Here is a 12,389-nt window from a genome sequence, read left to right as displayed (position 1 = left end):
TCCTGTAGTTAACCTCATAGTCATACTGAGCTTGATTTACACAACACCTCCACTAGCTGTGAATGTTCCCTTTATCTGCAGAGATCATGGCCTGAGCCTGACGTTTCTTCATTTCACTTATTTAGGAGTAACATATTCTCCTGTCTCCAAATGATGTTTCCACAAGATAAGTTTGCACTCAAAGCTATGCACTCCCTTGAAGCAGGCAGAAACCACACAGACGTAACTCTAAAGTTGGCTTAGAAATACCTTGGAACCCAGTTATCATTGCAGATCTTTAACAGCCATGGGAAGAGTTTTTCAGATTCCTTCTTTGTGAAGGACTGCAGGTAAACAGCCATTCATGTGCTGAAAAACTAAACAATAAGCACAAAGTGTAGCTCGTGGCAAGCTGAGCAGCCATTGGTAATCTGTCATTATGTCAAGTGACTCAGGGCTTTGTGTCTGTTGCTCCTTCTCTTGCAGGTAGATCTCAAATACTTTCTTCAATCCGTCTCCCTTTCCATTATATGCCTGGTTTGTATCTTCCTAATAAACTGCTCCATAAATGCCACTGCCATCAGATTTGCATTTAGAGAAATACATTTGAACACAATTAAAACAGTGAGAGGCCATCAAATCAGGAATCAAACGCTGTAGGCTATAAGCTTGTCAGTCAGTCAATAGGAGCATCACAGCTTGCACTTGATTATAACACTTCTTCAGAGATGCAAAGGACAAGAATGCACTCAGGAACTGCACTCAGCAAGGTTTTACTAAGAGCACATCATATTTGACAAGCCTGACTGCCTTCCCTGATTGCTTATGTGGGCAGGAGGGCATACATCACAGGACATCACAGGACATACATGCCAGGACAGAGCAGCTGATCTGGAGGTGTAAGGGACTTTTAGGGGTTTCCTTTGCCAGGCAAACACCAAGAAAGTAAAGCGACCCTACAGCACCAGGCAGCTCTCATGAGAGTGGCTGATGGCCAGGGTGTTGTCAGGGCAATGGAGACCATACTCACAGCCCTGAAAAATGGCAGCTGGGAAGCTTTCTATGTGGGGAAAGAGCTGTAATTCTATTAGGAAGGAAAAAGCGTGCCTAAAAACCTCGTTCTAGTACACTAACAGGTTTTCTGAAGCTGTTGGAAAGACCTCTAAGATCATCTGGTCCAGCCATTGTCTCATTTCCACCATGCCCACTAAACCACATCCCTCAGTGCCACATCTCCACGTTTCCTGAACACCCCCAGGACTGTGACTGCACCACCTCCCTGGCAGCCTGTGCCAATGCCTCACCACTATTTCTGAGCAGAAATTTCTCCTCGTGTTCAATCTGAACTTCTCCTGGGGCGACTTCAGGCCACTGTCTCTGGTCCTATCCCTGCTGACGTGGCAGAAGAGGCCGGCCCCCAGCTCTCCAGAACTTCCCTTCAGGCAGCTGAGGAGGGCAGCGAGGTCTCCCTGAGCCTCCTCTTCTCCAGACTAAGCAATCCCAGTTCCCTGAGTTTAACTTGGAGCTGAACACACTGCTGTGAGGATTAAAAAGTAATCTGTGCATTTTTATTGAATGAACAGGGTGTTCCACATGATCTGTAATCATAAAAACTGAACACATGGCCACTGATACAGATTGCTGACAAGGTCTACGTTAACCTGAACAATGAGGAAACCCATGAAGTCTACGTGAAAATGACAAAAACTGACCAGAATAACTACCAACCAGCTTTTACATTAAAGACTGATACATCATTTCTGTATTTGGCAGGGTTGAGCAGTTGGCAGCTGAGAAACAAAGCCCTGGATTTTGCAGTGTTAGTGAAAGAGTGAGATGTGAACAAATGAACCACTTTCAGATGTCACGTACTGCCTTCTTCTGCAGCCACACTGAACTCTGCAGAAATACATTTTTCCTTCATTTGGCCTGTATTTGTTTCACAGAACAGACACAGCCACAGTCAATAATCCAACAGCACGGTTCCCATTACATCTATTTTTTCCTTTCTTTGCAGGAATTCCAGTAGTTTTAAACACGCTGTCACATTTTTACAGCAGTTACACAAACAGCTGTGGCAGGTGCAAGAATGAGAGCCGGAGAGCAACTCTGTGTGTGCAAACAGTGCATCAAGTGCAGACGTGTCGTTTAAAATAAAAGCTGGACAGAGGAGAGCAGGCTGGAAAAGCTGAAGTATGAAAGTAATATTTTATGTGACATTTCCTAGACAGGGCGGGGGGGGGGGGGGGGGAGGATGGGATAGAATGGGGGGGGAGGAGGAGGAAAGAAGGGGGGGGACGGCGTGGGGGGGACGGCGGGGGCTGGGGAAGGGGCGGCCCCCCCGAGGAGCTGGCGGGCAGAGGCAGCGGGGTGCAGCTCCGCACAGGACCCGAGCGGCTGCCCCTCTCCCTCCGGCCCGGCTCAGCCGTCTCAGCTCGCCGCGGAGCAGAGCGGCGCTTTCCCTCGCACTGCCGCGCTGTGACCGGCATTCCGGACGCTCTCGCGTCTCTCGCTTTGCCGGATCGGGTTCGTGCGGCGAGTCGCCGTTCCTCCTCGGCTCGCTGCCGTCGCGTTTTCTCTCGCTTCCGACGATCTGCTCGCTCTCTGCCCTTCCCCCTCTCCCGGAGCGCACGCGGCCCGGGGCCGGCCGGCTCGCGGCAAAGCGTTGCGAGCCCTGCGGTTGTTTGTCCTTTTCCCGGGGCTGTGCCCCCGTCACGGACACGGAGGAGAGGAGAGGAAGGGGAAGGAGGGGGGGGGGGGGGGAAGGGGGAAGGAAGGGGGAGAAAGGGGGGGGCAAGGAAGGAAGGAAGGGGGAAGGAACGGGTGGGGAAGAAGGGGGAGGAAGGAAGGCAGAAGGAAGGGGGGGAAGGAAGGAAGGGGGAGCAAGGAAAGAAGGGGGAAGGATGGGGGGGCAAGGAAAGAAGGGAGAAGGATGGGGGCTTAGGAAGGGGGGGAAGGACGGGGGAAGGAAGGGGGAAGGAAGGGGGAAGGAAGGAAGCGGGGGGGAAGGAAGGGGAAACTAAGGAAGGGGGAGGAAGGGGGGCAGAACGAGGGAGGGGAAAGAAGGGGGGGAAGGAAGGGGGGGAAGGAAGGAAGGGGGAAATAAGGGGGGGAAGGAAGGAATGGGGAAGGAAGGGGGGGGTAGGAGTGCTGGTTTGGTTTCCTGTTGAATCTGTCCACATTTTATAGATGTACAGCACCCTGTGGAAAAGGATTCTGTCCGTACCAATAACCTTCCAAGCACTTGAAGCCAAAGGTGGGTGTCAGAGGAGGTGGGAATATCCTGTTCTCTGTGTCCAGAAGAAGTGGTGAGATGACTGAGATGTTAGAAGAACATAAGAGGAAACACTGGGATGGGCGACTGCTGGAGGCCGCTCAGTTTTTGGTGATGGCTGCCTTTGAGAAGCGTGTAGATGAACAAATCTCAGGACAGGGACAGGTGCTGGATTTCTCTGGCGTAGAGGCAACAGAGCAGCGCCCATACAGACCTACTTTACTGCCTAGTTATTTACAGTCTGATTTTGGCAGAAGAGAGTGAAGCAGCTTATGAGTGCTGATAGTCATGAGAAGCATGCCTGCATAATGCTTGCAGATCATAAGCTGGGACCTGTTTGTGAGAACAGTGCTCTGCAGGACTAGTGCTCGTGTTTGCAGGGAGTTCTCGTGGTTCAGAATCCAAAGCCATCTTACAGAAATGAAATCTTTTTTTGAGATTAAAAAACACAAAACCCACCAAACCCACAAACAAATCTGATAAAGATTTGGTAGATGTGAGAAACTATTTTGTCAAAGCAGTGGCATTTTCTTACCTTGAATTGAAATGTCTGTAAATGAGAGCAGTGATATAAGAATGTTGTTAAAGTAAAGGTGACAAAGTTTTGTTCGTACAGTAAATACAACTCTTGGAAGTCAGTAGTTGAAATTTGTGCTAGGAATAATGGAGTTTCATTTCTGAGTTTATTGGGTCTTTTCCTGATGCTTCTGGATGCTACCTTATTATGGTTCATTCAGTTTTGGCATTTTCTTGTTCATTTCACAGAAAAACTGAGTTGGGTCTTGTGAGTGATTGCTGGTGGTACTGATTTTCCTGGTCTTGGTCTCAGTCCTGCACAGCCACTGCAGTGAGTTAGCATTGCTTTTGTCCCACAGGAGTCACCACCGCCTGTTGTGGAAAGGATCACAGGTGGCTGGGAGTGGATTTATCAGAGCTGCCAAAGCTGAGCGTAGCTGTAGATGAAGCAGGACTGGACAGTGATGTCCCCACCCTTTCCATAGCAGAGGTGGTGCTCACCTCCATGGCAAACAGCAGCTCAGGTGAGCTGTCCTTGGTTAGCTGGGCTGTGAAATGAGAAGCAGAGGCTTCACTGTAAGTCATGGGAGCCTTGTGTCTTAAAACTAAAGCCTTGTGGATTCTGTGCAAGCTCCAAACAGCTCCTTGCATTGTAGGAATGAGGGAGCAGTTGATTCCCACAGCATCATAACAGGAGGCAGTGTGCACAGCTGGAACACAGGAGCTTCTGTCTGAACATCTGCAAACGCTTCTGGACTGTGTGAGTGATGGGCACTGTCACAGCTTGCCCAGACAGGCTGTGGAGTCTCCCTCCTTGCAGATCTTCCAGAGCTGTTTGTGGGGGTGGAGAGTGATAGGGCAAGGGGGAATGGCTTTGCACTGAGACAGGGGGTGTTGAGGTTTAGGTTGGATGTGAGGAGGAAGTTTTTCAGCCAGAGGGTGGTGAGGTACTGGAACAGGTTGTCCAAGGAGGCTGTGGATGCCCCATCCCTGCAGGCATCCAAGGCCAGGCTGGATGTGGCTCTGGGCAGCCTGGGCAGCTGGTTGGCGACCTGCACACAGCAGGGGGTTGGAACCAGATTATCTTTGAGTCCTTTGCAACCCAGGCCGTGCTATGACTCTACTTGGCCATGGTCCTGGGTAGGCAGCTCTGGGTGGTTCTGCTGGTGTAGGAGGTTGGAGCAGATGGCGTCCAGAGGTTTCTCCAATCTCATCTGTACTGTGAACCTAAAAGGGAGGTTAGGAAAATACAAAGAAGAACCTGAAGTACTGTAGGTTTGTTTGTTTTTAAAATTTTGGGGTCTTCTCATCCCAGACTCTCTCTATGAATGGATGAGACTTCCATAGATTCCCAGTACAGGTTTCTCTTTTGTATGTTATCTGTCAGGATGCCTGAATAGCATGCCTGAAGCTGCACCTGTCCTATAAGAGGTGGTCCCACGGGTATTTAATTATCCGTACGTCCGTCTCCCGACAGGTCAGGAGCCTTGATTCAGTGGGCAGCAGAGCATTTCTCTCATGCATGCTTTCTGCTCTATGAGCAGATGCACCCAGAGGACCCCTTTGGACGTGTCATGCAACAGCATTTCAGCCAGCTGGACTCTGCACTTTGCTCTTTGTCTCCAAGCCTGATTGTGAAGCACAGCAGAAGAGTTTTTTGGAAAAGTGAGTACCTGCAGCCCTCAGAGCCATGGGAAACTGAGACACCTGCAGAAGGGGAAACTGCAGGTAATTGTAGAAGTCGCCAGCTGGGCCAGCTGGGTTGAAGCAAAAAGGGCCGAGGCAGAGCTGCTGCCTGCTCTGCTGATGTGGCTAGTCATCTGAAGGTCCCTCGCCAAGAAGCAGCCTGTTTGCTGGTGTGGGATAAGGCAACGTATGGGTTCCTCTGAGGCTTTTCATCTTAGGTGTTCTGTAGAAATGTTTAGGCAAGACATCTCATCAGACTTTGAGCTGCTGCTTCTTTCCAGCTGGGCAGTTTTAAAGACCCCCCATGCAGATGCTTCATGGAGGGTCTTTGTTGTGTTGTGGGAAGTGAGTCTTTTCTTCCAGAAGGAATCATCTGGAGGGATTTCTGTTTTAGATGTGAGCGAGTGTTTCACCTGCTGTGTTCCAGAAGATGAGCAACACAGAGTGCAGGCTCTGGAGCCTTTTGATGAATATGAGGTAATCCTTGTCAGCACTGAAAGAAGACTCTTCTGTGTAAGAGAAGATTGGTGTTCCTTGCTCAGTGAGAGATGTCTTAGGGAGGCAGTCTCAGAATTGCAGAGTAGCTGCTGTTGTAAAGGCTATTGCTGACCCTGACAATTTGCAAGTGCTCCAGTTGCAATTCTTTCAGTGCAGAAATGCATTGAGGATTCCTTGAATACCTGGAAAGTATGCCTGGTGTGAGGTTCCTGACCTGCAGATGTGTGGGAGCATTTCTGGAGGGAGTGCATGCTGCTCTTGCATTTCCCTGGGCTGTTAGTGTTTTGTAGCCATTCCTGTAATAATGACTGAGTTTTAGCTGTGACTGTATGCTGTGCCATTTTTCATGTTAACTGCTGGCAAATTTGCAAGTGTCAGAAGTGTAGGACTGAAGATAAAGCAGGGACAATGAGTAACTTTGAGGTAAGTGTTGTGTGAGATAATCACTGGATGTTTCTCGTTCTGCCTTGTGGTTCTCTGTTTCTAATTCTAGAAGTGTAACAGCCTGCAGTATGAGAACAGTTGAATGTGGTTGTGTTTGCTTTGCCACCAGGCATCGTGAACAAAATCATTAGCTGAAATTCTGGAGATGAGCACAGTGGTGTAGCAGTGTTCACAGCAAGTATTGTAGAGGAAGGAAATGTCTCTGAAAGTGGGGCAGCAGACTCTTAAATTTCCAGTATTTACATTTTATGCCATTTTGCAAAAGATTCATCTTCACCTAAGATGACATTTGGGCTTGTTGTTGATGCTGTTATTCCTTTGCACTTTAAATTTCTTGTTCAGGCCGCCTTGTCACACAGCGGGGTGAATCCATTCAGTCCCCTGGTAGTGAACACACTCAGTTCCTCAACGTCCACCAAAGCCAGGTGACCTCTAGTATTGCTGCTGGCGCCTTGTGCAGGGCTCTGCTTGTGCTGTTTGCCTCTGAGAGATTGCACAGTGAGATGGAAATCATGGTTAGGTATGGTCAGACAGCAGAGGCCGGGCTGTATCTTTGAACACTTCTGATTTCTGTAGGGTCAGTCATCTTTCGTGACCTCTGGGGAATCTTCATCCCTCTGGTATACAGCCTTCAGCCCTTTGTATGATCACAGCTGGCAGCAAAAAGGGAAGCTGCTTCCGAAGAAGAGCATTCATCATGCAACTTACAGTACAGGGAATCCCTGGGCTGTATGCTTCTGAGTGTTAGAAGAGATTGTACAACCTTGTTCTTTCTCAGATGCAGTTTTAGGCTTCTGATTTTGGCCATTGCTGGAAATACTGTGGAGCCAGTTTCATTTGTGCCTTGTTTGCTCTGGCCATTTGTTAGTAGCTTTTGGTCTGAGATTTTGAGAGCTCGTGCTTGTTTTTGTTTCTTCTTTTTGGCTTGATACAGGAATGGCATCTGAGGTGTTCTCCTTACTTTGCCTTGACTGCATCAGAGGGGATGGAGCCCTCCTGGACTCCATTCTGATCCACCGTGACAGGTACATGCTGACTGGTTTTTGCAGTATTCTTTTATCTCACACAGGCTCCTCTGACAGATGTGAGGAGACAGTAAAACCCTGGGAGGAACAGATGAGATGGTAACATCCAGTTGGCTTTTTCCATTCTCATTCACTAAGGACTGCTCATTGCCAGGTGAAGCCAGCCCGACAAATTCCTGCTTTTGGCTGCTTGCTTCCTTTAGGGAGCGGCAAGCAGAAGCTGGAAGTTGGTGTAGGGCAGTTGAAAGTGCTGCAGACTGATTTCCAGGGCATGTCAGATTGTCAGGTGGCTGCATCAGGTTCCTTTGCAATTGTTAGTTTCGTTTTTGGAGCTAAGAAGTGCGAGTGTTGGTTCTTGTTTGCTTGAAATTCAGGTGGTTGTGGTCCTGGTTGGCTTGCAGTTCCTCCTCCTCGTGGCCCCATCAGGTTGGCTGGCAGTGTCAGTGCGTTGGCACTGCAGCTCAGTCTGAAGCTCTTGGCTTGAGACGTGACGGTCAGCACTCCGCTCTTACAACACCCAGTGTGATGCTGAGCACTGGAGGCTCTGGGGCGGAGAACGGAATCACTGTCGTCTGCGGAGTTCTCCTGTTCTTGTGGAGTCTGCAGGTCCTGGCACAGCAGCTGTGTGGAAGAGGAAATGCTGATACAGGTGGGGAAGTGTTTCAAGTGGGATGCTGATGGCAGGGGTAAGGGAGATGTGTGTAAGGGAGACCAGGCTGCCCAGAGCCACATCCAGCCTTAGAGGTGAAGCAAGGAACAGTGCTGTGTTCAGAAGTGATGTAAGTTTGCACAGGGCTGACTTGTAGGTCAAGTGGAGTCACTGAGTCAAGAAGCCATTGGAAAGATGCAGCCAAGCATAACTGAATGTGAAGCAGGATGAGTCATTGGTCATTCTTGAATGTTTCTAAAGGCCTTTGTGAGGGGGTATGGAAGGAGAGTGTCTGCTCCCTGAAGGATATTTGGTCAAAGACTGTTTTACAGTGTAACAAGGGAAATAGGAAAGGGAGGAGGACATAAGCAGGAGCATAGAGAGATACAGACCTGACCAGCAAATGATAAGCAGGGCTGTAATGGGAAGCTGCCTGGTCAGTCACAGTTACTGGTGGGGGGATGTAAGTGTGTGAGAGTGTTTGTTCCAGCAAGGTTATCTGCTAGGGACTTTGTTGAGTGGGAAACTAAAGGAAAAAGGGGAAGGCAGAAACCAAAATAAACGATGCCATAGACCTGACCAAACAAACATAAAGACAATGACAAGAAACAAATCCCTGATAATCTGGGACTCAGTAGAGGCTGCAAACCATGGTGAGATGCACAAAGAAAAGGGGAACCAGGGATGAACAGAGTGAAGGTGCTGGAAAATCAAGGTTATGAAAGTTGTGTAAAATAGAGCTGGTCAGGGCGTGTCTGGCATCTGTGTTTGTTGACCACAGTCTGTCTGCTTATCACTTCTTATTAAATCTGGACTCACTCTGTACCTTCACACACTCTGCCCCATGTGTACGTATTGCTGCAAGGACTGGTGAGACCTGTGTATGTGAGCAAAAAGTTGGTGCCAGCTCTGGAGTCGGGGGCATTTTACTTGCAGCCACAGAGGTGATGATCTCCAGGGGACCCTTCCGATTTTAGCCATCCTGTGTAAGGGCCTGAGATCTGCCTAGGGGTGTTGGATAGAGGCACTGCTGTGCTGCTCCTTAAAGGATCCACGCAGGGGTGCTGTTGGACAGAGAGGCTGTATCAGTGCTTGCAGGTGTGCTTCTGCAGCTTGAGTGCTGTGTGTGTGCTGCACTGGTGAGCTGCTGTCTCTGCAAGCCAAAGGGGAGGAAAAGGACTGGAGTGTGTTTGTTGTGCAGGATTGCTGTGTGTAGGTGCTGGTGAAGGCAGCCTCTTGTCTGTGGCAGTCTGTGTGACTGTGTCAGCATCCTGTGTGTGTGTCTCTGGGATACGTGCTGAGTTTCATCTCTGGTTGAATCTGCAAACAGGAGAGTGGCAGCAGTGTCCTCCAGCCTGAGCACAGATCCTGGGTCCCCAGCCTTTGGGCTGCCAGCCAGTGGCTGCTCAGGAGTGGTCTCAGGCCGTGGCAGCTGGAGGAGGCAGTCACACCCTTTACTTCTCTTAGCAGTCTTGATATGACAAGCTATGCTTTTTCTTGCCAGCAGCTCAGCTCCAGTCTGTAGCTCTTGCTTGTTACCTGGGAGGATACTGGTGCTGACTGGGCTGCCCAGCAGGAGCAGTTTTTTCAAGTTTGAGAAAGTTGTCAGAGCATTTCTCGCCATACTGTAAGGATTTAAAGCGGGTCAGCTTTTGGCCTAGCAGTGATGGAGCCCTTTAATTATGCTCTAGCTGTAGCGTGTTATCAATCCCTGTGGCAGCGCAAAGTACATTGTTTGGTTGCTGAGAACAGCATGTTTTCCTTTGCTTGTGAATTGGTCCCTGAAAAGTTCCTCCTGAGAATATGTTTGTTCCTTCCTTCTTTTGTTCATTCTTTCTTTCCTTCTAAGGAAACTCAGAACTTGTAACTACAGATGTGCTGCTCTGCAGAAGACTCCAGAAATCACTGATCTGTGGTCAGCGTAGGCATTAATCTACCTGGGTTTGGAGATTAAAACAAGGAACGATTAATTACATAGCCTTGAGGTTATTTTTCAGACACAGCAATGGAAGCAGTGATGGGCAAGTCTCAAAAGGTTTACGTAAAGGTTCAGATCGGATCACATCCCTAAATGTCATAGACTGGGAAGCTGGCTGGAAACATCCATGAGAGGGAAAGTGCTTTGAGGATGTATTTTAAGTTAGAGCAATGGGCCCAGTGGGAAAAATAAGGAAATGTTTAGAAAACACCTCTTCATCTTGGGGCTGAGAGTCAGTGCACATCCTTAATTACTCTACCAAGGAAAGCACGAGCATCAATATGACTTTCAAGGTCTGAATGCAGGGACAAATGTAGAATTTCTTGTCACGTTTTATTCTTTTCATAATGACTCAGTGTTTGGTCAAACTGGGAACAAGGATTCCAGCACAGTAGAGATGCTATTCTTCTCATAGCTTTTCTTTCTCTTTGCTCCCACAGAATGAAAAGACCTTCCTACACTGACATGGAAGATCATACGTTGTTATGCCAAATCCCTCGGGAGCATTTCTTCTGTGGCACCAATGGAACAGGAATGTGGAGAGATGTCCAAACACAGATTTTGTGCATCAGCCCTCATGATACCGCATAAATTGACCCATAAACCACATTCATTCTTATATCTTCCCCTTCTTTCTTTTTCTTTTTCTTTTTCTTTTTTTTCCTTTTTGTTTTTCCTATCAAATACTCTGTCAATGCAGTGTACTTCTGGATGGCTACCAGGCTTTAAACTGAGAGGGAGCAATACAGTCATACTACAGGGCAGAAACCCCTTTATATTACCTTGCCTTTAACCCCGGGTTAACTTTGTGCTAACTGATGCTCTGTCTTTCCCACTGCTTTTGAAAAGGAAGGACCAAGAGGGTCTTTTTTGCAATATGCTGTGGAGATAGAACCTTAGTTCGTAAGCTGTGTCTAACAGTATAGTTGAGCAGTGGACCTTCTTCCTCAGCAGTGCTTCTGGCTGTGGTGGCACCACAAGTACTGTAACATTACTTGAGCAAATGGAAGAGAAAACAACTGCAGTGATTTCCATCAGGCCATGAAAAAGGTCCCATGGGCACTTGTGCCATGCAGCTTTTGTTGCAGCTTGGCAATGTTCTAGCTCTGACATCAGCAGTTCCCTCGTGGATCTAACAGCCAGATGGGTGTGAAGTTGTGAACTACTGACTGAGCTGCTCTTGAAGTCATGCCAAGAGAGATCTCTGCAGGCACACATTCATTCTGCAGGGCAGTGCTGTAAGGTCACAGGAAGAACGAGGTCAGAAGTGCCTTGTCTGATGTTTCTGGGGTGTGCATTGGCTCGACTGGCTGCCCACAGTCACTGAGCTGCAAACAGAAGAGGTGGGGATAATCATTCATAACAGCTCAGTTATCCATTGGGTTTTTGCATCTCTTTATGTTTGCAAATGGTCCACGAACAGACCCTGGTTTTCCTGAATGCATTAGTTACTCAGAGTTATTGCTGACACAGGACACAAAGCACAGAAATGCTGGCTGGGGTCACCTTTCTCTGAGGCTGAGCAGGGCTGCCATCAGCTAGGCACTTCACATGAGGGCTGGTGAAAGAAAGGGAGCATAAAAAAAAATCTGACACACAGCTCCTTCTCAGACATTGTATGGGTAATGTGAAGGTGAAAATACATTCATAAGTTGAGCTGTTAAGCCATTCTGATTCACCCTTTGCATCCACAGCATACAGTTTTTTCCCACACTGCTGTTTCTATCCAGCAATGTGCATATGTGCAGTGGTACAGAGGTTGGTGGCCCTGCCTGTGGCAGGGGGTTGGAGATTCCTGATCCTTGAGGTCCCTTCCAACCCGGGCCATTCTGTGTGTGTGTGTGTGACTGGCTAAACACCAATTGTTGCTAGCTCAGCAGGTATACTGCTAATTATTGAACGCCTGACAGCTGCTTATCAACACTTGGCCACTATTTCTGGACACCTGCTCATCCCTGAAGAGAGAGAAGTTTGGAAGGAGGACAGAGGGGAGTCTCTTGATGCCTACCTGTTGCATCCCAACCTGCCCACAGAGTGAGTCAGTTCGGCCTTGTGTGGAGGCCCTGGCTTCTTTGGAGTCTGTTTTTCTTTTGCTGAGCTTCTCCTATCCAAACAGAATGGCCTTACAACATGCTTTCTGGTCCTTAATGCTATACCCATGCAATTTGTATCTATTACAGTTCTGTAAGTGAGAATTGATCACATGATTGAACAACTGTATTTCTAAAATGTTATGAAATAACTTCTTTTTACTAATACTAATAAAGTCTTTCTACTTTTTCAAACTGTTTCTAAGGGCAAATTACAAAACACATGGTGCTGTACTGCTTCAGAGCAATC

At 48.2% G+C, this 12,389-nt stretch overlaps 2 protein-coding genes and 1 long non-coding RNA gene across 6 annotated transcripts in view; all 3 read left to right on the top strand.

The window, feature by feature from the left end:
• Positions 1-12,389, top strand: part of LOC149912216 (rho GTPase-activating protein 32-like) — a 336,632-nt gene that overhangs the window by 236,907 nt on the left and 87,336 nt on the right. The gene's annotated exons all lie outside the window — the stretch shown is intronic.
• Positions 1-12,389, top strand: part of LOC149912217 (rho GTPase-activating protein 33-like) — a 134,378-nt gene that overhangs the window by 39,187 nt on the left and 82,802 nt on the right. The gene's annotated exons all lie outside the window — the stretch shown is intronic.
• Positions 3,005-12,201, top strand: LOC149912222 (uncharacterized). 4 transcript variants are annotated; one of them, XR_016462000.1, is made up of 5 exons: positions 3,005-3,235; positions 5,247-5,434; positions 7,332-7,422; positions 9,921-9,992; positions 10,490-12,201. It is a non-coding gene; the product is annotated as an uncharacterized LOC149912222 (long non-coding RNA). The 4 variants fall into 4 exon arrangements; XR_016461999.1 differs by lacking the exon at positions 9,921-9,992 and adding an exon at positions 5,850-5,932; XR_016462001.1 differs by lacking the exons at positions 9,921-9,992; positions 10,490-12,201 and adding an exon at positions 7,797-8,071 and having other exon boundaries at positions 3,013-3,235.

Source organism: Phasianus colchicus, chromosome Z, assembly GCF_987193195.1.
Source record: "Phasianus colchicus chromosome Z, bPhaCol1.hap1.1, whole genome shotgun sequence".
NCBI lineage: Eukaryota > Metazoa > Chordata > Aves > Galliformes > Phasianidae > Phasianus > Phasianus colchicus.
The sequence above is the reverse complement of the archived record's forward strand: the minus strand, read 5'-3'. Positions and strand labels throughout refer to the sequence as shown.